Here is a 21,651-nt window from a genome sequence, read left to right on the forward strand (position 1 = left end):
TTTAATTGAGAAAGAAGTAGGTTCAGCTGTTTCAAGTTAGGTGATAAAATCTGTTTCACAGGGAACTTAAAGTGCTATAATGGTAGTTGTTTTCACCGTGTTTTACTACTGCTACTCCACGCTGAGCCAATGAGTTAAGTGAAAGAGAAACGGATTCTGTTGTGGCTCTTGCATTATGAATTAAGTTCCAACTCCATTAGTTTTTGCCTTGAGGTGTCCATCTCAACTGCAGCCTAACTACATCACTAAAGGGCTTCATTGGGTCATAGTCACTGGTGATAATGTATTAGCCTGAAAGAACCTAGCTTGCCTTTCAAAACCCAAGCTGAATTTGAAGGGCTGGCTGGTAGTTATAAAACACCCCCACCCCTCCATCTCTTTACTTGTTAACTGAGCAAATTTGATCTCAAGGCACTGGGAGACAATAGTTTGACCTAGAGTCATTGGGATGCTATTGTTAGCGACATTTCAGAGCAGAACTATACGGTAAGTATACTTATTGTGAGGTTGCTTAATTATAACAACCAACAGGGAAAGAAGATGGGAAAAGATCAGAATAAATCTCTACCAAGGAAAGGTAGCCTTACGGTTAAAGTACATGATTGGGAATCAGGGTTACTGGGTTCTACCCCTAGTTCTGTCCTGCTCTTTCTGTGTAACTTTGAATAAGTTGCTCAGGGTACAACTTCTTAAGTGTTCACCAATTTTGAGTGTCTCAGTTTCTGGTACCTTAGAGACTAACCAATTTATTTGAGCATAAGCTTTCGTGAGCTACAGTTCACTTCATCGGATGAAGTGAGCTGTAGCTGATGAAAGCTTATGCTCAAATAAATTGGTTAGTCTCTAAGGTGCCACAAGTACTCCTTTTCTTTGTGCGAATACAGACTAACACGGCTGCTACTCTGAAACCTGTCAGTTTCTGGTGGCTCAATATGAGATACACAAGCCATGAGTTTTAGTGGTGCTCAATACCTACAACTCCAGCTAAAGTCAGCGGGATCTGTGGATCCTCGACACCTCAGTAAATCATGCCCTACAGGTGTCAAGATAAGCAACCAAAAATAGAGGCACCCAAAATTAATGGCCACTTTTGAAAATTTTGGCCTAAGCAGTGAGCCTCAGGTTTCTCATCTGTGAAATGGTGATAATACTGCAGTGCAGTAAGGGTTAGTCCATGTTTATATAGCTCTTGGAAGAAGATAAGTACTAAGTATTGTTAATTTCTCCATTATCCAGGAGGACTTTACTCCTGAGAGCATTCTGCGCCAAAAAAATTAAAATTCTGCACCAAAAAATTAAAAATTATGTGCACAATATTTTAAAATTCTTCAAAATTCTGCAAATTTTATTTCTCAATTAAATGTGGAGGCTCCAGCATGGCACTGGGGAGCACAGGCCACTGGCTGCATGGTGGTGGAAGAGTACTGTGCAGCTCACCCCCAGGACACAGACTCAGCGGTGAGATGGCACCCAACCCAGAAACAGTGCAAGGACCGTGCCCGCCCCAGAAACATCCCAGGCCCTGCCCCTCCATGCCAGGTGCACAGGTGTGGGCAGGCAGGCTCAGTAAGGCAGGATCCAAGTGTGGAGGGACTTAGTGTGAAGGGTTCCAGCTGTGGGTTGAGAGGGGTCTGTGTGGGGCAATCTGGGTGCAGGCGGCTCAGTGGGGAAATCCAGGTATGGGAGGGATCTGGATGCACAGGGGCTTGTTGCGGGGTTCTGGATGCAACGGGACTCTGCAGGGGGGGGTCCAGGTGAAGGTGGTTGGGACTCAGCGGAGGGGGGGTCCGGGGTGGGGGCTCAGTTGGGGGTCCAGATGCTGGGAGAGTGGGACTCAGTGGGGTGGGAATCCAGGTGCAACTGGATGGGACTTGGTGGGCTGGGGATCCAGGTGTGGCTGGCTTATCGGGATGGTCCAGGTGCAGGGGGAGTGGGGCTCATCGGGGAGGTTCTGAGGGCGGAGGAGGTGAGGCTTATTGTGAGGATCTGGGTATGAGGGGGTCTGGACGCATGGGGGTTGGGAGGATGGGGGTGCAGCTTCCTGCACAGGGATCCCTCTCCCCGCAGCTGAGGAGCAATGGGTGCAAGAAATGGGGTGGGGGAAGTTTGCAGAGCTTCCTGCAGCTGGGGGAGAAATCTGGGGTTGGGTCTGACCTGGCCTTGGATCCCCTGCCCAGCACTGACTAGTAGCTGAGCCCGACACAGGGTAGGAGCCACCAGCCATGTCTTCTTCAGTCCTGCCCCCAGCCCCACAGTGATTTACTTCTCCACCACCTGCCCTGGTCACCCAAAACATACTGCTGGGGTGGGTTGCATGACCGCTCTTGTGGCTTCCCTTTGCTTCCCTGTCATAAAGTCATTTTTCTGTGGGGAAGCAAAGAAATCTGCAGGGGACATAAATTCTGCACATGCGCAGTGGCGCAGAATTCCCCCAGGAGTAGGACTTCTATCTGTGATCAGGAAGAGATCTTTGTTTCTCTCAGCTGTGAAATAACATGAGAGTTTCTCACACACTGAGCAGAAATGGTGATAACTAAATGTTCTTCATTTTGTTTAAAAATACAGTCCCAAAGGATTTTTTTTCCCCCAAACGATCCCAGGAACACTTTCAGCCTTGTTGTTTACAGTGAAGCATGAGAATCAATAGCAAATATTCTATGTCATTGTGGAGGCAGAAGAGGGTATGTGATCACATGTGTCTGCAGAGCTATCTGTGCTTCACATTCTTGCAGACAACAAACAACAACACAGCTCACTCTTCCAAAATAGTTAACATTCTGGCCCAGAGTTACAGTACCAGATGTGTTGCCACAGAAACAATTTAAAGGGAGAAGGACCTTCAAGTGAATAGTCTTTATAGTGGTAAATATAAAAGTTATGTACATATTTCAGAGACTGTAGGGGTTTTTTTTGTATGCGTGTATATGTGAGACAGAAAGAGTAGGGGGGAATTGTACTTTTCCTTTCCTACATCTGTTAGCATTTTAAGATTCTCCATACAGGACTGGAAATTGAAGAATACTCTATTAGGGACATGATTTATGCACCTTAGAGACATTTTTATTAAATCCTGACTGGATTTTATAAACTTTTTTTCCTTGAAAAGCTGTGCATTTTGCTAGCTGATTTATTCAGCCCCATTTGCAACGTGCTTTGGAAGCAATTTCAAATAACAGTTGTTTCTTTGAAAGTAAGGAAGCGTATCTGACTACATAGAACTAGACCAGATTTTGATGCTGACAATTATTAGCACATTCTAACCTACAACAGTTGACATGTTGATGAAAAGAGGGAATCTAGTTGGGAAATAACTTTGTTTTATCTCACATGGGAAGGCTTGGAATATACGTCACTGAGGTCCCTATAACAGTTGCAGCATGGGAAGGATCAGGAGTATGAAAATGGTGTTGGAGGTGGCACGTGCAGAGAGGAAAGGCAGATGTGTGCGAGCATCTCTATGGCACTGGATAGTTGCCACAGGCAACATGCCCTCCTCTCTATTGCCACAAACTCATATTGCAAAATGTGACATAGGTTGCTTAACTCCCTCTGCATGGCTTTTACATGCCACAAAGGGGGCATATGCTTCCAGGAGCGGCACACACTGCCTGGGGTAGCATAGCAAGGAAAATAGCCAGGAAGGCCAAATTTACATTAGGAAAGGTTTGCTGATATAGCTGTGTCAGCAAGCCATGCTAATGTAGACAAAGCTTATATTGGCAAAAAAAAGTGCTTTTGCAGGTATAGTTTATATACGGTATAGCTTATACTGGTTTCCTGAATGAAATAAACTATATCAGCAAAAGCACTTATATGTCAGTCTGCAGTAGGGCTTTTGCTGATATAGAAATGTCATTAAAAAAATCACATCCCTAACTGATATTACTATACTGGCAAAAGTTTCTAGACCTGTAGGCCTGGCCAAAGAGTCTGGAAATAATGTAAACAGGCCAAGCTCCACAAAAAATGGCTCTTTTGTTTTCACATTTATTTGTCATTCTTGCCATTGAAAGGCCTTGCTCCTTGCCAGCTTTGCAACCCTACTATCTCCGCACTGAAGAAAGCAACATCAGTGATTTCCCCACTGAAATCATGGGTGAAATCCTTGCCCCATTGATGTTAATGGCAAAACTCCCATTGACTTCAGTAGGACAAGAATTTCACACTCTGTACTTTTGGTGATAGGACCTCTCCTTCTGTGTGTCTGGAAGATGTTAGCCTAAAAGCCTTAAACTGAGAATGGTTTATCTCATTTAACTCCCCTCTCCCCACTCCTTAAATTTAAAACCTGACTTTACTTTACTATCATAAACATGTCCCTCAGACATCTCTATACCTCTTAAATATCAGACATTTTAGACCCTAAGTTACCTGGATTGGACGCCATTTTGGTGTTCCCTCACTTTCATTGTTGAAAATTATTTATATCAGAAATAAGGAATCAGGAAACTGAAATTATACTCAGAGTTATTTATGCTTCTGGACAGAATCCTGCATCATTTTAAGCTTCCTGCATGAATAACTTTTTTGGGATCTGTCATTTTTGGGACTGTCACATTCTGTATCACACATTTAGGCCTAGCCAAATTGAAAGGCCTGTACATCACAATGTGAGATCAGCTATAAAGATAAGAAACTGGTCACTACCCTTCATTCCTTATTCAGATAAAAATTTCATTGACTTCTGGGGGAGTTTTAGGTGTGCAAAGAATTCAGATTTGGGCCCACAGTTGGTGTCTGCAAGGTTAGAAATAAGTTTGGGGTACAAAATTTGGGTCTAAATCCAGCTCTACACTTCTCCATAAATACAGAGATGTTGGGATTTAGGATTTTGATTCAGCAGCTGCTTGGGACAGAGCCAGTCATGACGTTAGCAAACAGATCCAAACTTCTCACTAGTTTGTTCATATCTCTTTTGTTTGGGACCTTCAGTAGATGGGATATGTCTTTGTGTATGTGTAGCGCATCCCCACTCAGATGCTATAATTAAATCTTTCTATTGAAAATTTCTATTTCAGGTGCTCATAATTTTCTCAAAAATTGTCCTTTGGGTCTAAAATTTCCTGTGGTTGTTTTCAACTCAGAATATAATATGTTTGGAAAATTTGAACTATGTCCACTCAATTACTTTTTGAGTTATTCAAATGCATTTTTTTAAAAAATGCATGTTTTCAATTTACATGTTTTCTATATTTTTCTTTGAATTCACATAACTTTTTGTTTTTATTATTTAAATTGTAACACACTTGAAATATGCTGCACCCCCTCCCTCCCCCCATATGAGTACCCATCCATTCCCCAACACCAGGACTGGACAGATAAACCAAAGAAGGGAGCAACTGAAAGAGCTCAGTGTGCTAAAGGATTTTCATTTAGTGCTCTGGTGATAACTTGAATAGGTTTACATTTCCATCAGTGCAGGCGAAATACAATTTAAATAACCTTTAGCTATTTGTGCTCAAGATTTCTGCAATATTTACATTCTATAATTGAAATAGCACAAAAAAGTTCAAAGGGTCACTCCAAATTATAAGAAAGGATTTGTTTTATGAAATCTGTAGAGTTAAAATGAGAGGCCAGCATTTCTGAAAGATTTAGCAAATGGTGTGGAAAATGCACATAATGCTGGATGAGCAATTACCACTGTTGTGTGAACAAATTGGGTAATTGTGTGTGCAAATGTGGTTAAGATGTGGTCTACATACAAAGTTTCACTGCTTTAAGTAAAGGTGTAAAGTTAAACTGATAATGCAACTTTGTGTCTGGACACTGTTACATTAGTTTAAATTTCATTGGTTTAGCTTGTACCTTTTCTTTATTACAAGTGAAAGGTAAACCAATATATACCCAGTTTAAACTGATGTAAGAGCGTCCACACATACAGTTGCACCAGATTAACTGCATTGCTTTAATATCAGACCTGAGGCCTGATCTACACCTATAAATGAGATTGACTTACACCTCTCAGGGCTGTCAAAATTTTTTCACCTTGTATGATGCAGTGAGATTGACCTAACCCCCACTATAGACCCAGCTAGGTCAACGGAAGAATTCTTCTGTTGACCTAGCTACTACCTCTCTTGGAAAGGTGGATGTACTACAGCAATGGAAGAACTCCTCCCATCGCTGTTGTAAGTGTCTACACTACAGTGCTACAGCAGCACAGCTGCAGCACTTCTATAAAGAAAAGGAGGACTTGTGGCACCTTAGAGACTAACAAATTTATTTGAGCATAAGCTTTCGTGAGCTACAGCTCACTTCATCGGACGCATTCAGTGTGCTTCTATAGTGTTTCTAGTGTAGACGTGCCCTAAGCTATATGGGTATAGGTACTTTTATACCAGTATAACACAGGGAGCAGGACCTGTAATGTGCAGGGCTCTGAGACCTTTCAAAACTACACTTGTATTGTTAAAGAAACAAAACTTTCTACTGTAGACAAGGTCTAAGAATGGATTCTTAAAAAGCCAAACAGTGACCATACTGTGAATAACTGTTGGTTGCAGTGAGAGTTTTGAGTGCTGAAAGGAGTTAAGAATTGGGTTTATAGATTTTGAAGGACTTGGGGACAAAGGTGCTATTGACTGTGTGCACAAAATTCAAGGCCATTTTGACGTATGTTCCCCTAATAGTTTATGCTGATGATACCCATAATAGTTCAAAGTACATTAAAAATAGTTTCAGCTTTTTAAATAAATGTTTTAGGTGGTTTGATCCTAACTGGTTCCATTGATGAAAACACTGTATCCATTTGCCAGCAACCTCTATCCAGGACTTCCAGTTATGTTCCTTCCTTCTTTCTCCGTAACTGACTCTCTTGTTTCTTAGACTCTTCTTAAATTGGGTCTTGGGTGATTTATACTGATAAAATGATTAGAAGAGTCTGACACCACTGTGAACTTTCTATCTCTGGCAGTCGCCTTGCTACTGGTAGTCATTGATAAGCAGAAGAGTATGTGCTGGCTGATGAGGCACTATACAGCCAGTTCCTTCCAGTCCAGTTTCCTGTCACAGTGGTTAATGACCCCCAGAAAACCAATTCTTTCACCAGTTTGCTTGGATTTTTTTTTTAAATGATAGTTTATGAGGTCAATTACCATTTCTTTGCTTCTTAAAGGGAATCTGTGGAGGAAATTGTGCCCTCTATTGCTTCTCTTTGATATGTAAAGAAGTCCAAGAAAGTTTTGTAAATAAACTTTTATTTTCATCTCGTTTTATAACCTTGGAAGTATCAGGCACATCAAATCTTGTCTTTCTTGTTTTTATTAGCGGATTCCTTGGAGGACCAGAGAAACAGCATGGGGAACTTTTCTCAGTGCTTAATTGAATATGCAAAGGGCGTTGAATCTTTCACAAAGATATCTTTTCTCCCAACTGTGTGTCAGATGTTTGAGTGAAATAGATATTAACGAAAACAAAACAACCCTGCAAAGTATTATAAAAAGACTGACCACTCACAACTGCTCAGATTTACTCTTTTGGAGCCTGTAATGTCCTTCCAGAAATAACAGACTAGAAAAGGCTTCAGAGTAACAGCCGTGTTAGTCTGTATTTGCAAAAAGAAAAGGAGTACTTGTGGCACCTTAGAGACTTTCCACAGTATGCATCCGATGAAGTGAGCTGTAGCTCACGAAAGCTTATGCTCAAATAAATTGGTTAGTCTCTAAGGTGCCACAAGTACTCCTTTTCTTTTTTAGACAAGGCTTGAATTTCTAGTTAAAAATAAAGAGCAGAATAAAAATATATTAAAAACAAATCTTTCAGGTCTTTTTACTTCAAAAAGAAAAGGCACATTTTTTAAAATAACTTTTTATCTGATTACTGGCCCAACCCAATTCCAGGTCATGCATCCTGGTAGATAATATTCCTTTAGCCGCTGCTTCCCAAGTCACCATGCTTTAAGATCTTGTTAAGTGTATAACCTTTACGATATAATTTATTGTATTTCATTTTGTGTGGATCGTTTGCAATTAAGCATTCTTTCAGGTGGGCCTTGTTTAGCTACATCCATCACAAAAATAAGCTCTGGGGCAAGGAGTAGAAAAAGGGTCTGAGCCAACCAATGTTTATTTTAATGATTAATCATTTATATTATGTTAGCTCCTAGATGCTCCAATCCAGAACCAGGGCCCCATTGTGCTAGACTCTGTTCCCTTCCCATCCTCCCTCTCCTTCACCCTCACAAAGCTGTATATTTCTTTTGCTGTTGTTACATTCTAATGGAGCAGGCAGTATTTCTTGTCAAAGTCCCAGTCTGTAGTATTAGTGAATAGGTCAATAAGAAATTTATAAAGACAGATCCTGGATGGATTTTAGGCAGGCTCTAAACTATGAATCTGAGGGAAAATGGTGATGCATCTTTTCTATAGAAGCCCATAACTAATGCATTTTTCCAGTGTGTAAGCCAGCTTATGATTACAGAGGTCTTCCATTGAAGTTATGGCAAAGCTCCCAGTGACTTTGATGGGAGCAAGATTGGGCAGAGTGGTAGTGGTCCTGGAAACCTTACCTGTTGCTGTATTAGAAGCAGAAAATACTTTATAGTTTAAGACACAACTGATGCATAGAAGTAGTTTAAAGAATTTTACATTTGGCCAGATTTCCATAGCCAGTCAGAGTTTTAGTTGCATCTGACCCTAGATGATCTGCTTTGAAAAATAGGCTTTAGAGTCCTTGTTTTGCCTGCTAAATGCAAACCAGGTGCAGGGCCAGATCCTCACCTGGTATAAATCAGTGTAGCTCCATTGACTTCAATAAAGCTATGCCAGTTTACACTAGCTGAGGATCTGGCTTACTGAAGTGATGTTCCCCTTAAAAGACCAAGCTTTGCTTCCCTCACTTACATGAAATATGCCAATGGGATACTTTTGTAAATTAGGTGAGTAGTATTTAGGTCACTGTGGCTGGGCCTGTAGTCTAGTTTAGATGTGATCTACGACTCAGAGGGGCAGATCATTGAAGTCAATAGAACTGTAACAGTTTGCACAAGCTGGGGATTTGCCACCTAGTCTGGAAGCACCATGCTTGTGCGGCTCTCAGTAATTCAAAATCTGGACAGAACTTTTACTGAATCTGGCATGTTCTTCCCAAACTCCTACCTCATTAGTTCATCTTAGAAGGGGTAAAACATCTGTTTCTAAGTAGAGCTGTGTGGTTACTGACTGTTTTTTTCCCCTGCAAAATCTCTAAATCTGGCCATTTAAAACCAATGGTTTATAAGAGCTGGAGTGGGCCATTTGCAAACTTCATCTCATTAAAAACCAAACCAAATAAAATCAGGGAGTAACAGCATAAGAGAATATGGGCTACAAATGGCAAAAGCTTGTGTGCCAAGATTGGATAGGAACAATGCTTTGGTGTGCTAGAAATGAAAGGGCAAAAAACACAAACACACCCTTGTATTGGCAGAAATCCTTATTGTCCCCTGTAAGGAAGGTACCATGGCTGGGAAGCCTTTGTGTGTCAGCAGAGAAAACAGGTTACACAGAACATAATGGCAGAGATTAGTACTGCAACAGCAATGACTAGACCTCTCCACCCCTAATTCATTAGAAATCATAACTTTTCAAGCCTTGCCTGTTTGTCTTAAGAGATGTTGGGCCAAATTTGTCCCCAGCAAAATTTCCAAAAATGATTAATGATTTGTGGGACCCTTAACTTCTGGGTGCCCAACTTGACATGCCTTAAATGGACTTAACTCGCAGAGGGTGAGTTTTCAACACTTGCTGAAAATCAGCCCCCTTTAAGGTGCCTCAAGTTGGGCACCCAAAATCACTTGTGAAAATGCTGACCTCTTTTTTGTAACTCCATCATCACTCAGCACTTCACTGGATTGTGCCTTAAGGAAATCATTTAGCTTTAGCTGTCGACAAAGACAAGTTACAGAGTAACTCCATTCTCAGTGACCTGATGTTTTGTATTCATTTCCATTTCTCTGTCTGCCATGTGCTTCTGGAGACTAACCCTGTTTTATCAGATTCATTATTTTCTAGGGAGCAAGAGCGGAATGGCAGAATGTACTGTACATCCCACATCTCCCATGGCCTTACTAGCTGCCCATCACATCAAGTGTCCTGGGGTCCTTGAGGGATTAAAGCCTTGGTCATGTGGCTGTCATAATGGCTAGGATCCAGATTTTTAAAGGTACTTAGGCCTTGCTGCATTCATCATTGCAATGCCTAAATGATTTAGGAGCCTAAATCTCAATGGCAAAAGGAAGCCAAAATCCCATTGACTATTGAGATTTAGACTCCAAAGTGCCTGCATTACTTTTGAAAATGAGATTTAGGCTTCTAAATCAGTTAGGCATTACGATGTTGAGCGCAACAACTCCTAAATACCTTTAAAAATCTGGACCTGAGTCTTTAGCAAGGGAGGCTAGTTTTATAATGTCAAGACTAAATGAGAAGTATAATGGCTCCTTCTTATATTGCCAGAAGTCTGTCCTGGTAGAAATTCCCATATAGTGTGATTTGCAGAGCTGGCCTTTTGGAGATATTTAAAGGAGAGACTGAGGGAACTGGGGCTATTTAGTCTGCAGAAGAGAAGAGTGAGGGAGGATAGCAGCCTTCAACTACCTGAAGGGGGGTTCCAAAGAGGATGGAGCTCGGCTGGTCTCAGTGGTGGCAGATGACCGAACAAGGAGCAATGGTCTCAAGTTGCAGTGGGGGAGGTCTAGGTTGGATATTAGGAAACATTTTTTCACTAGGAGGGTAGTGAAGCACGGGAATGGGTTACCTAGGGAGGTGGTGGAATCTCCATTCTTAGAGGCCCGGCTTGACAAAGCCCTGGCTGGGATGATTTAGTTGGTGTTGGTCCTGCTTTGAGCAGGGGATTGGACTACATGACCTCCTGAGGTCTCTTCCAACCCTGATATTCTATGAAAGGCACCTCATGCTGCTGAACATCAAACTTCATTACTGCTTAGGCATACCTACCCATTTTGGCTGCAGTGTGCATGCACATAAATGTAGGTGCCCATGGTACATTACATCACCATGGTTTCCAGCAGGGGTTAAAAGAACCAGGAGAGTCTGAGCCCTAAAGGCCCAAGGCTTTCATAGTAGAGCTACAGGGGAAGTTTTGCTCTGAATAAGTAGCAGGCTGTTGTAGCCTCTGGGACCAGCCACTAGAGGGAGACATAATCACATGCACTTAGCCTGTTTATTACATTTGTACAGGCATGCACTTGGGTGGGCTGGGGGGAAAGGAGAAGTGTGTTACAGGAGAGATGTTTGACGGAAATACTCAGGATTTCCCAGTTGACAAAGGGAAGCTTATCTGTGGCAGTGGCTGTAGAATTTGGCGCATCAGTGTTAGGCAGACTTTCCTTATCAGAACTAGAAAGGGCTGTTTGTTGCTTGTAAATAGTTCACTTTCTCAACACCATCTGCTTATTCTCTTGGTAGGATTTTTTTAAAGTATTCATTAGAATCCATCTAACTGCAGTCTCAGATTCTGCCAAAGCAGAACAAGCTATGAGTCAGGCTAGTGTGTAGAGCCTGGTGCATTCCAGAATCCCTGGTTCAGGCTTTAAAGTTTGTCATCAAGCTTGAAATTGAAACCAGAGGCGCAAGCAGCGGGGTCTGAGCTCGTAAATCAACCGGTAATGGATGGATTGTTCCCTGCCTTTCCCTGAGGAAGAAAGCAAAACTCTAGGGAGGGTGCCAGAGCAGCCTCACAGCGACACCTCAGTGCCACGGGTGGAACCCTGATACAGGCAGGCATGAAGCCACCCCACATACTGTGGACTCAACATGTGGATGAATGAGCATGCCACATGAGTATGCCACACACCGGGGAGGGAACTAAACTGCACAGGGCTTGTGGTTAAATCCAAACCGATTCTTGCCATAATATTCCCAAAGCATTTTAAAAATAACAGTGGGATTTACTGCCTGCCCTGATTCTGGCGAACAGTCTGGCTGGAAGAAGTGGGAGCTTTACAGCCAGCATGTGGCCTGTAACTTCTCTTTTCTGCTTCAACCATCTAATATCCTGCCACTAGGGGGAGAGTCAAAGTGAACCTCAAAACTAACAGCTACACCTCCCACTCCTGAAAAATAATTTCCAGATCATGTTCAAATAGGGGTCAAATTTTGCTGTCAGGGAATGCAGTGTACATCTGGAGTAATTCCACTGACTCTGGATTCACACCAGTGTCACAGGCAGCAGAATTTGGCTTTATGTGCTTAGACTGAAGCCAATTAGAAATGCAATGGCATTTTGAATACATTACTTGAAAAGCAGGTCACATTGTACTTGAGAGGCCGGGCCTGAGATCATGGTTGTGCTTTTTCCCTGCAGCAGCTGGTTATCTCACAGATCCATATGCAGCCCAGGGATAGCTGTCTGAGGGGGCTGGTTGTGATGCTATGCACTGGTGCAGGACAAACACAGAGCCCTGAATTTGGCTCTTGGAAGTTGTGTAAGGCCCCATCTGCTGTGCCCTCAGAGCTGGGTTTAAACTCTTGAAGCTAGCCAATGTGGGTGGGGCTCAGCTGTATGATAAATCAGTCTAATGTGTTCTTAAATATGCCTGAGGGAGTGGCATAAAGGGGAAAGTGATTTCAGATATTTGGTCTTAAAATAGATATTTAAGGGTTAAATGTATTTTATGGGTAAAATTTTCAAAACTGCCTAAGTCCCATTTGCCAAAGTGAAGTAGGCCCTTAGGGGCCCAACTCAAAGTCAATATGATTTAGGCACTTAGGAGTCTAGGTCACACTGACTTTCAATGACACTTGGGCTTCTACAGACCTAACTCACTTTTGAAAATGGGACTTAGGCTCCTATGTCTCCTAGGCACTACTGAAAATGTTACCTTATACCTAGAAGTCTGTTAGGGCCTGAGTGAAACTGGCATGGGGCAGGGAGTTCCACAGCAGCATGTGTATGGGTATTGGTGTAAAAAAAATCTTCCCCTTACAGGCTGTGGATCTGTAGCAGAATTGCCCTGTAACCACTGCTCAGCCTCAGGGCATGAAGGGGTGGTTGGCTTGTGAATCTGTGTAGTCACAGAGCCACTGGATACCTTCTCTCTCCAGACAGCTTTAGCTTGGTCATGCCAAGCTGCTGCCAAGCACAGCTCTATGACAGGCTCTCCACATCCTGCACAGCAGACTGCGCCAGTCTGGCTGCCTATGTTGCATTATGCTCCTGGGGAGTGTGGGGTGGAGAAGGTGCAGAGGGGAAGAAGCAGAATTTGATCCTCAACATGTTAGAGGCAAGATGCAAAACTTTGAGTGGATTGGGGTGGGATTTTCTAAAGCTCTCCGTGTTGTGCTAACTCTGCTCCCATTGGCTCCAGGGATTATATCAGTCTTTGATTAAAAACCAAAAACAATAATTAAAAATTGTACATTTTACAAGCTCTTTGTGGAAGTCTGTAAGGATGTCTTACCTCTAGCTTTCTTGGAAACCTGGGTTCATGCTTTGCTTGCCAGTCTGAGACAACAAGCTTCAGTGCCAAAATAATTATGTCTATCAATTAGATCTTTTGGACTAAAACTGAATGGCATGTGACCTTTCTGTACTTGTCCTGCACTTCCTTATATCTGTAAGTTTCCAGGGGCAAGTATACACTTGAGGAAAGGAAGTCCATTTGTATGCAGTATACATAATGCTGTGTGAAAATGTCCCTATGAGAAAGGATTAAAAAGATGACATTCCCATTCCAGGAGTTAAAATGGCCTTTCCAGCTCTAGAAAAATAACGAGAGAAAGGTTCTTTAGTTCTGACATTAACAATATTATTGCCATGACTGGGTAATAATATAAAAGGAAAGTTGAAAAGTTAAGTTTTTTAATCATAAATTTGGAATGTTTATCCAGTAAAGTATCTAGTGAAGGAGACATTGCTACTGAGGTCAGTGGTCTCTCTAAAGAATGCTTGGGAGCAGAGATTACATATAGTGTGTACTTTCCCAGTGGATTTTACACTATGTTGTATGTAAAATGGAGCCTTAATTTTTTGTTTAGTTTGCTTGCTTCAAAATAACTAACGGCTGAGTTCTGAAGCTGTCATACATCAGTAGACATGGGGATTTAGGTGAGGCTACTCATGTGTCCCAGAACTGCAAGACTGGGCCCTAAATCTAAGAATGTGTATTTAGCACCTGATCTGTACTCACTGAAAGTCAATGGCAAAGCTCCCCTTCAACTCAGTGGTGCAGGATCAGGCCTGTAGTCTCTCTACAAAATGTGTTGGAGTCCATTGTTCCCAAGCTTTTCAATTAATGAGGGGGAGAAAACAAACAATCTTTGATCATATGAATGTGATGCGAGCAAAACGAAGCATTGTTTGCAAAATGAGATGTAGGCCAGGTCTATACTAGAAACTTTTGACAGTAGAATAATATCAGACAGAGGTGTGATTTTTTAATGGCATTTTTATACTAGTGAAAGCCTTAGTGTACATGCAATTATTTGGGGGCAAGGGGATAAGACACACACACACAAAAAGCCTTTTGCTGGTATTTTGTTCTAAAAACTGGTATAAGCTATGCCAGCAAAACCACATTTTTGCCAGAAAAGCTGCACCTCCAGTAGGTCGATTTGCCAGTATAGCTAGCTATATCGGCAACCTTTTCTAGGTGTAGACTAAATATTACCAGAAGGTAATTCATTCTCTTTACTTAGTTTTGGTTCCATCTATAATGGAGATTGAGTTTGGTTAAAGATGGTGTAGAAACCATTCCTGCCAGCACAGTTTGTCTGGCCAGCGTGCAGCAGGCATAAGTCTGATCCATGTACTTACTGTAGGCAGATTCATGTGAAGCCCCATTGACATCCACAAAGCTCCAAATGGGCACAGGGGTTGGCATATGTTGATCCAATTTCAGAATCAGAGACATAGTTCCTTATGTAAAGTGCTGGGCACACTTGAGGCTACTGCATAAAAGGATTAAATTGTGATAAGACAAAATACAATTACTCCCTTTGTCTTTCACAAACCGGAAGAAAGAGAGTGCCTTGTGTATCCTACCCAGTCAATGCCACTACCATACAGCTAAAGCAAAATAATTGATCAGGAATAATAAATACTAGTAGTAATCAAAATAAAGAGAGGGAAAAGTAAGCATTAAGCAGTATATGACAAATTTAGAGTGATCTATGTAGGACCAAAAAAAAAAAAAAGAGTTTTTTGGGTACTATGTGTCTAACAAAGTTAACATCCAAAGTAAAAGACAAAGTAGACCAGTGACATAACACATCCTCTGCTCAGTCACTTGTGTCTCATATTACAACATTATGGAAGGATGGCACAGAACGTTCTCAGTCTACACTGTTAGGGATCTGAGATGATGTTCATACTTAAGGCCTGATATTCATCTTGAGCTCAATCTGGCCTCCATTTTTGTGGATAGTATTTTGTAGCTGTAGATCGCTGAGGCCCACCTTTTGTTGCATGCAATGAACTGTGGGTGCAAATATTTATTAATTATATGAGTAGCCATCTGATATGTTGGCACAAACAGGTCAGGAGAGATCTAAGTACTAATATATGTATCCACAATTTATTGCAGGAAGCAAAACTCAAGTACAATTGTTTTCAGATATACACTAAATGGAAGCAAGTGTGTTTCTTTTAATTAACAGAAATGGGATGTTTTACTATTTTATACAGGCACTAAAGCCTTCTCTAGCGATAGTATAATGAATGCAAATAAATTTCTTGGAGTCATTTAAAAAACCATAACTACTAGTTTAAAAGGACAAAACATCAGTAGAAATATTTGCAATCAGTCAATGAGTCATATTTTCCTCATAAAATTGTTGAAACTATTGTGCCCAGAAACAAGCAAGAATGTGACTAGGGTCGGAAAAGTTTAGGCATAAACACAAACAGAAACCAGGTTTTTGTTTGCGGGGGATGAGGGTAGTTTGGCTTTAGGAATATCCTAATACTAACAGATTCTGAGTACTGCAGGCAACCTGAGCTGAGTTTTAGTACCTATTGCTGAGTATAGTGGAACCTTTGGTCCTGTAGTCTGGTTATATGAGCACGGTGCAGCACAGTGTTAAAGTGACTTTGCGGCATTGCAAGTTGTTAAAATTGGGACAAATTAGCTTATTCCCTTAAATCAAAAAATACAAAATTTATTATGAGGGAATTAGAATCTCAATCCAGCAAAATCAGACACTTAACATTTGACTGAGTTAATCTCTGACAGTTTGGGAGATTTGCTTAAGCCCCACCAAAATGTGGATACTTAGGCTTTTGTCTACACTACTGGGTTAGGTCGAATTTAGCCGTGTTAGGTCGATTTAAAAATGACTGTGTCCACACAACCAACCCCGTTCCATCAACCTAAAGGGCTCTTAAAATCAACTTCTGTACTCCTCCCCGACGAGGGGAGGAGTGCTAAAATCGACCTTGCTGGGTCAAATTTGGGGTAGTGTGGACGCAAATCAACAGTATTGGCCTCCAGGAGCTATCCCAGAGTGCTCCATTGTGACCGCTGTGGACAGCACTTTGAACTTTGATGCACGAGCCAGATACACAGGAAAAGCCCCGGGAACTTTTGAATTTCATTTCCTGTTTGGTCAGCGTGGCGAGCTCAGCGGCACTCAGCAGCACAGGGGACCATGCAGTCCCCCCAGAATCGTAGAGCGTAGAGCATTTCTACGCTCCCCCTATCATCTCCATCCCTGAGGTTATTGCAGATTAGAAGGTGAAAAAAAAAAGCACTCATGATGACATGTTTTCCGAGCTCATGCAGTCCTCCTGCACTGATAAGGTACAGCTTAATGCATGGAGGCATTCAGTGGCAGAGGCCAGGAAAGAATTAAGTGAGCGCGAAGAGCGGAGGCAGGACACGATGCTGAGGCTAATGGAGGAGATGGTATGATGAGATAACATGATTTTGGTAATTAATTGATCTTTAAATATTCATGGTAAATAGGCCTAATGGCCTGTGATGGGATGTTAGATGGGGTGGGATCTGAGTTACCCAGGAAATAATTTTCTGTAGTATCTGGCTGGTGAATCTTGCCCATATGCTCAGGGTTTAGCTGATCACCATATTTGGGGTCAGGAAGGAATTTTCGTCCAGGGCATATTTCCTCCAGGCCCTGGAGGTTTTTCGCCTTCCTCTGTAGCATGGGGCATGGGTCACTTGCTGGAGGATTCTCTGCTCCTTGAAGTCTTTAAACCATGATTTGAGGACTTCAATAGCTCAGACATAGGTGAGAGGTTTTTCGCAGGAGTGGGTGGGTGAGATTCTGTGGCCTGCATTCTGCAGGAGGTCGGACTAGATTATCATAATGGTCCCTTCTGACCTTAGAATCTATGAATCTATGATGAAGCATCTGTTGGGGGAGCAAACGGACATGATGAAACATCTGTTGGAGCTGCAGGAAAGCCAACAAGAGCACAGACCCCCGCTGCATCCACTGTATAACCGCCTACCCTCCTCCGCACATTCCATAGCCTCCTCACCCAGATGCCCAAGAACGCGGAGGGGGAGGCTCCGGGCACCCAGCCACTCCACTCCAGAGGATGGCCCAAGCAACAGAAGGCTGTCATTCAAACAGTTTGATTTTTAGTGTGGCTACAATAAGCAATGTGGCCTTCTCCTTCCCTCTTCCCCCACCCCACCTGGGCTACCTTGTCTGTTATCTCATTTTTTTTTTTAATTAATAAAGAAAGAATGCATGATTTCAAAACAATAGCTACTTTATTTCGAAGGGGGGAGGGTGTTTGATTTACAGGGAATTAAAATCAACAAAGGGGATGGGTTTGCATCAAGGAGAAACACATACAACTATCACACCGAAGCCTGGCCAGTCATGAAACTGGTTTTCAAAGCCCCTTTGATGTGCAGCACGCCTTGCTGTGCTCTTCTAATTGCCCTGGGGTCTGGCTGCTCAAAATCGGACGCCAAGCGATTTTCCTCAACCTCCCACCCCACCATAAACATCTCCCCCTCACTCTCACAGATATTATGGAGCACACAGCAAGCAGCAATAACAATGGGAATGTTGGTTGCGCTGAGGTCTGACCTAGTCAGCAAACAGCACCAGCGAGATTTTAAACATCCAAAAGCACGTTCTACCACCATTCTGCACTTGCTCAGCCTATAGCTGAACTGCTCCTTACTACTGTCCAGGCTTCATGAGCCATGGGAGCAAGGGGTAGGCTGGGGTAGGTGCAACCGCGTGGTGCTGCCAGCTGGGAAAGCAGCCCAAGGCAGAAGCCTCCAGCTCGCATGATATTCCAGGCAGGACTGAATCTCCAAGAGATGAAACTTAAAGAAGAGAATGACCTGGAGTCTCTGGCTCCCATTTGGTGCTCTAAGAGGAGAATAGCCATGCCTGTCCAGGCACCCCGATAGACCTCACTGAGGTCTTCCAGGAGCACCCAGGAGACGTATGTTGGCTATCAGTCCGACTGCACCATCTACTGTGAAAGCAAGGAGCTGCTGCTGTGTAGCAATGCAGTACCGCATCTGCCAGCAGCACCCAGGAGACGTACGATGACAGTGAGCTGAGCGGGCTCCATGTTTGTCGTGGTATGGCGTCTGCACGGGTAACCCAGGAAAAAAGGCACGAAACAATTGTCTGCCATTGCTTTCAGGGAGGGAGGTGGGGCCTGACGACATGTACCCAAAACCACCCCTGGCAATGTTTTTACCCCATCAGGCATTGGGAGCTTAACCCAGAATTCCAATGGGCAGCAGAGACTGCGGGAACTGTGGGATAGCTACCCACAGTGCACTGCTCTGTAAGTTGATGCTAGCCACGGTAGTGAGGACGCACTCCGCCGACTTAATGCGCTTAGTGTGGACATATGCAATTGACTGTATAAAATCGGTTTCTAAAAATGGACTTCTATAAAATTGACCTAATTTCGTAGTGCAGACATACCCTTAGACTCTCAGTCCCTGTCCTTTTTCCTCTCAGCCCAATCCTTCTAGTGGCCTTAGATGTATTACCCTAACTATTCCATCACCCAGCAGCAGGCTCCTTACATTTGGTCTGATGTCTGGTATTTTACATGTGCTGGGCCCCAGTCAGCTGCTGTCATCACATCTTATGCTTTCTGGGACTTCTGTGATTGGAGAAGTACCTCTGAGTCTGACCCCAAGGGTTAACTCCCAAAATTTTGAGATTTGAAGACATTGATCCATCCAGCAGAGATTACCAGGTTAGTAAACTTCTGAGATTGATTTTCAGCTAAGTTTTGCTGGAAGTCCTTGTCTGAGCTACTCCTAACTTAAGGGAAGAACTGGTTTGAGATGTGGCCAGGTGCTTTTTTCCAGGAGCAGTTGTAATGCAGTTCAGCACTTTATATAGACACACTGGCTTGCAAAACTCTGTGAGCCTCTTCTAGAGAACTGTGTTTATAAATCTTCCCTGCTAAAAAAAGATGCTACCATGATATCCTACTTAAGGCCTTATAGTCAGAAGTGTGAACTGAGCTATGAGGTCTCTGGGTCACCACCAAAAATATGTAAACATTTTTTGTACCATGAGATGATTTGACTTTATCACAGTTATTTCAAAGTAAAAAAATACCCCCTCCCCATGATGTTTTCTCTGAGGTTATTTCAGTTCCCCTTCATTCTGATGAGAAAAGCTTCTGTTTTTGCAAGTCCTGCCAGTGATTTTCTTTGAAATATAACTCTAAATGTTGTAACTAAAGGGACATACTCAATCCAGCTGAGAATTGAGCCCACGTGAGTTTAAATAAGCCTGACAGTGTTTCTTTAAGTTCAGGGCTGAGCATGACAGTCACAAGGCCTGGTTCTCCTCTCATTTATATCCACTTTGCACCAGTGTAACTCCTTGGAGTTCAATAGTGTCACCTGATTTACACCAGTATAAATGAGAAGAGAATCAGGCCCAAGGTTTTTTGAAGTATAGTTTAGTTACAGCATCAAGTGTGATTTTGTGATCTGTAAGTTTCACACTTCTTAGCCCTTCAAATTTAGGGCTCAGACCTGCAAGTCCTTTCTGCACGGGGCCTCTCACAACCTTCCAACCCCCACAAGTCTCCCTCCTTTTGTCTGTGGTTTATTACCCCCTCCCTCAAAGCCTGCTAATCTCCCTTTAAGAACTCTTTAATGTCTATTACCAAACCGGCTTGAGAAGTAAATAAAATAAGGCAAGGTTCTCCATACTTCTCCACCCCACTGTCAGACTCCCAATCCCAGGGAGTGGAAGACTGGACCCAGGACTCCAGTCCAGCTTTCATGGGGTATGCAGGCAGTAATCACAAGGCCATTCCTTTTGTTTCTTCCCTAATGACTTGTTAGGCAATGACATTTTTCAGTAAGTTGCATGTTTATTTCAGCCCGATGATCACCATAATTGTTGATTGTTCACAGAGTTATGAGCTTCTGAAAACTGTAGGCAAGAATGAAAGCTGTCATGCAACCTTAAACACAGTGATGGCCACCAGACACCCACTCACAGCCAAAAAAAAACAAAACCCCCATGGTGTCTGGTTAAAATGTGAGTGGGGCACACCTAAAGCGGCCATGTGGGAGGGTTTCCATTGACTTCACTAGGAATTGAATGAGACCCTTTGAGATATTGTGGAGCTCAATGTACTAAGAGAAAAGATACTTAGCGCCCAGGCCCTTTTGCCTTGAATGACTCTTGCAAAGCAGGCTATTTGGCCCCGCTGCTTGACTGTTGGATCTTGTTCTAACACCTTTCATCTGCTTTCCATTGGCTTACTCATGAACTCCCCAAAGCCTGGACAAGCCAGTGAAACATGCAGGGACCTAGAAGTCTTAGGACTCAAGTAGTACAGGCAACAATTAGCTGAAAAGCTGCAGGTAAAATGTTCACTTCTCATGCAGGTTCAAATGATCAGATGGAAAAATATATGTGGGCATGGTTATGTGAACTATTTATATAGTTACTATTGCTGCAGATAATATTTAGAGGCCTAATACTAGGAAGGCCCTTAGCTTAGCCTAGAATTCAGGAGACACATTCAAAATCTCTCATCCCTCCTACGTAAAGCACTTGCGCTTTCCAGGAGGATCAGTATCCTCCTACTCATCCATTGGGAAACTGAGGTTAGGTACCATGCCTGCATTTGCACAGCAAACCACTTGGTAGAGTCAAGAATAGAACCCTGCTCTCTGGACTCCAAGACTGCTGTCCTATTAAGTGAAGCCATGTTACTGAGGTGGGAGCCACAGCAGAGGCACACTAAGCTTGCGGGATCTTGGCTCTGGAACTCATTCCACAGTGCAAGGCACATACCTCTTCCCCCATGGAGTAATTTGGTCACAAGTCCATGAGGGCATCCTTGTGGCGTTCTCCTCTTCCACGGATATTTCTGCAGAAGGGAATGCTCTGGCTCTCACATTTTACTCAAGCAAAAATTCCCCACTGACCTCAGTGGGAGTTTTGCCTGAGTAAGGAGAGAGTAAGAATGGAGAGAAGATGTCAAGGTTTGGCCCTCTGCATGGCCCCATTAAAAAAAAGAAAGCAAAGCTGCTAGCTATGGTGTTTACATTACACCAGCCTGAGGGGGGGGAGGGAGGGGAATTCTTCTGTATATTAACTGCCTAGGATGATTTTCTACAGCTGTTTTGTGGATGTGTCTTACTTGTATTACAGTATGAATTCTATACATATACAGTGGAGAACATAATTCTCCAGGAAACAAAAGAGTATGACTGATGGG

General features: G+C 42.8%; 1 protein-coding gene across 5 annotated transcripts in view; it reads left to right on the plus strand.

Moving 5' to 3' along the window:
* The window catches only part of RIPOR3 (RIPOR family member 3), a 69,299-nt gene that overhangs the window by 3,205 nt on the left and 44,443 nt on the right, over positions 1-21,651 (plus strand). The window contains exon 1 of one of the 5 annotated variants that reach the window (XM_048820649.2): positions 19,131-19,149. The exons of the other annotated variants lie outside the window; for them this stretch is intronic. The gene's annotated coding sequence lies outside the window, so the exon portion shown is untranslated. Of the gene's footprint in view, positions 1-19,130; positions 19,150-21,651 lie in introns of those variants that run through there. 5 annotated transcript variants of the gene reach the window in all.

The sequence above is a fragment of the Caretta caretta genome, chromosome 13 (assembly GCF_965140235.1).
Source record: "Caretta caretta isolate rCarCar2 chromosome 13, rCarCar1.hap1, whole genome shotgun sequence".
NCBI lineage: Eukaryota > Metazoa > Chordata > Testudines > Cheloniidae > Caretta > Caretta caretta.